This window comes from Dipteris shenzhenensis, chromosome 32 (assembly GCF_047967505.1).
Source record: "Dipteris shenzhenensis isolate YYH24624 ecotype China chromosome 32, Dip_SZ_1.0, whole genome shotgun sequence".
NCBI classification, from domain to species: domain Eukaryota; kingdom Viridiplantae; phylum Streptophyta; class Polypodiopsida; order Gleicheniales; family Dipteridaceae; genus Dipteris; species Dipteris shenzhenensis.
The window spans coordinates 16,077,684-16,080,977 of NC_141627.1; the positions used below are offsets into that span (position 1 = coordinate 16,077,684).

Here is a 3,294-nt window from a genome sequence, read left to right on the forward strand (position 1 = left end):
TTCATTCACAAGGTCTCTTTTTTCCATCTTTATTGTAATTCCTCACCTCCTTGGCTCTGATCCCATGTTAGACCTTACCTTCGAATCTGTCTTAATTTCTTAGCCAAAACTATCCTTGCTGATCAAGGCAGCGTTTGACACCTATAAAAGCCCTGTTCACCCAATCCCTCAGGGCAGATCAGTCCACATTGAAAGTCTTATCGTGGTGCATGGGGCTGCAGATAATGCTGCATATGGGCGCGCAAATGACCCACACAATGGGCAGCAGAACTGGGGCAAATTAGCAACGGGGAAGGGGTTTTGTAGACCACCGTATGATCTGGGTCAGAGGGAAGCAGGCCTGATCGGCCAGCATTTGACCCTTTTATTTGGGCAGCAAACACACGATCTTAATCTTTAGAGACAAGGAGGGCATCAGCTTGAATTCTCAAACGAGGTCTTCTTGTTATAGTGTGTATGATACTTTTGTGAGAGAGGAATCATGTAAACCACATTATTGTTGAGCTCCTGCAAATTCTTTTGAACCTCTCTGCTCATCTCGAAATAGGAACCCAACGTGCCGTGAGGTGCTGAGCAGATGCAAATGTGGAAGCCTGCAAAAAAATACAACGACCGTCTCATTCCAGAAACCCACAAGAGAAATACATCATAAAGCCGAAATGTGGAAGCCTGCAACAAAAATACAAAGCGCGTCTCATTTCTTTGCACGCCAGAAACCCACTGATGCAATGTGTGAGCAGTACCTTCCGCCTTAAACCGCAAAGAGGCTCCTGGGAGGCTGCAGCAGCTTCCGAAGGCCAAAATACAACCCGTCAGAACACCCGAGGGCCTTCACCACCGGCGGAATGAGCACGGCAGGACGTTCATCAAGGCCAGGGTCGCCGTGATCGGCTCACCTGGCAGAATGTGTGAGCAGTACCTTCCGCCTTAAACCGCAAAGAGGCTCCTGGGAGGCTGCAGCAGCTTCCGAAGGCCAAAATACAACCCGTCAGAACACCCGAGGGCCTTCACCACCGGCGGAATGAGCACGGCAGGACGTTCATCAAGGCCAGGGTCGCCGTGATCGGCTCACCTGGCAGAATATTCGCGCTCTGGCCCCTGGGCCATCTCTCATCTTCCGGGCTGTGTGGCTTGTCTAAGCAGGAATGCTTAAACAAGTAATACGAACTATAGAACAGATCCTGTTCAAGTATAGTCGTGCTTAAAATCTGTTTTCACCAGCTCTTATATACCTTACAGCATTAGTACAATATTTGCTATATGGGATTTTTGCCACGTGGCAGATAGTCAAGGCCTTTGATATCACACGTGCTCATCTTGTGTGTTGTGCATATGTTCCCCTACGGGTGTGTTGGTCATTCTTGCGCCTTGCCTAATTGTTGTGTCAATTGGTTTTGTGTGTCTTTCTTGCCCCTTTCGTCGCCGCAATGCATTTCTCTCTAATAAATGCTAGTTATAATCAATCGTGTTGTCTAAAATCTCCTTAATCTTAATCGTGTTGTCATTACACTACTTCTACTTTGACATTTGAAAGATGAAAATTGTCTTAATTTCAAGATATTTACAGTAGGTAGCCTATGGGGAATTTTGGGTTTCTTGGCCTCTCCTTGAGCCACGTGTCCTAATATAAGCGTTGGATTTAATTTTGATAAGATAAGAAGGCCTACAACACTTGATGAAAAGCATGCTTTTGGATGAAAAGGCATGAACGCTTTTGAAGGCCTCTAAATCTATATATTTCGCAAACTTCAATCTTTGGATTGTCTACCTGATGTTGGCTTTGCCGCCCTCTTTGCCCAACATCGCTCATATCAAGAGACCGCTTCGGAGGTACAGACAGGATTTCCATAGCAAATGACGGAAGAAATCATGACAAGAATATGGTCGATGCTCAAGTTGGAATACATATACACTCATTGATATTTAGGTAATATATCATTCTCTCACATATTCGCGATACTCAATCTCGACGCTAATATTGTCGGTGATTACAACATTAGCGCACGCGCTCCCTCAAATTATAACTATTCGGGGAAGGAAGCGCGCCTCCCTGTGCACACTATGTGTGGCTATATAAATATAAATATATATATATATATATATATATATATATATATGTTTTCCATTTCAACTTGTGTGTTTTCTTTTGCTTTTGCATATTCTAAATTCTTCTTTTTCTATTTGTGTGCCGAGGTGTTCGCAAGAAGGGAACGCTAAACACATATGCTATTTGGTCAGGCCTGCTATTGTCAGCTTAGTTTATAGTCAGGTATTTTTCAAACAATGGCCTCTCATCCTTTCTTCATCGTTAATTTATAATCAACATATTATAGACTACTCTCTTAATTCATTCCGTTTAGGCGGCCTACCGCACCCTAGTTCTTTAAAATGAGTCATTTCTCATTCCTTATTCATTGTTACATGATGGCTACTTATTTTAAGTCAAGCTTTTTTTTGTTGATGAAGAGGGATCCATGTTTTGTATAGCTTTCCCTTAATTGGACTTAGAAACATAATTGTTTTTGGAGTAGCTTTTTTTCCACATTGTTTATCCAAATATAGTTACTTAATTTAATTATATAGCACAGTGATATCAAGTTAGGCAATCGTGGAGCCGTTTAGTCATAGATTCCCTCATTGAGATATTTGACTTGGTAGCCTTTGGAAAGGACCAATTGCTTCTTAGGCTAGCTGTAATTCAACACATATACTGTATGATGAGGCTTGTATATTATTTTAAGGGCATCATTTCAAAACAAGTTGTTTATGCTTCCCTCTCCCTTGAAATTTCATGGCATTTCCACACGTCCAAATGGCTCCTAGATTCTGATGACCAAGATAACAACTTGTAGCTACATCTTCCCCATGCATACGGGGTGCATACGTAAATTTTGTGTCACTGGGATGGTGCAAGGTGAGTGAACCTACTTTTTGAATATGGCAGACATGCGACTAAGTGCAAAAATTGCTATCATGAACCCTTGTTGACTATATCACTCAACTGCCCCCACCCTTTTGATTGGGATTGTATTTATTAGAGTTGTATATTTGTGGTTAATGTATTACTTTACGACATGAACATTTTGGCAAATCATGGAATTTTTTGTTCTATGGGCCTTGAGTATCGTAGAGCCTAGTGTACCTTGCACCTTTTCCACTAAGTTTATGATTCTATAAAGATTATACAGTGTTCATCTTGTTTCTTTGGATTTGCCAAATATACATTTGTAATTGTATTGGTTTTGGCATATGACATGGACCAGGCAAGAACTAAACTTCCTTGCACAACCTTGC

At 41.8% G+C, this 3,294-nt stretch overlaps 1 non-coding gene across 1 annotated transcript; it reads right to left on the reverse strand.

Annotated features, from left to right (window-relative positions):
• Window positions 1–982: 982 nt before the first annotated feature.
• Window positions 983–1,199, reverse strand: LOC147880357 (small nucleolar RNA U3). The gene has a single exon (XR_015540614.1). It is a non-coding gene; the product is annotated as a small nucleolar RNA U3 (small nucleolar RNA).
• Window positions 1,200–3,294: the final 2,095 nt, after the last annotated feature.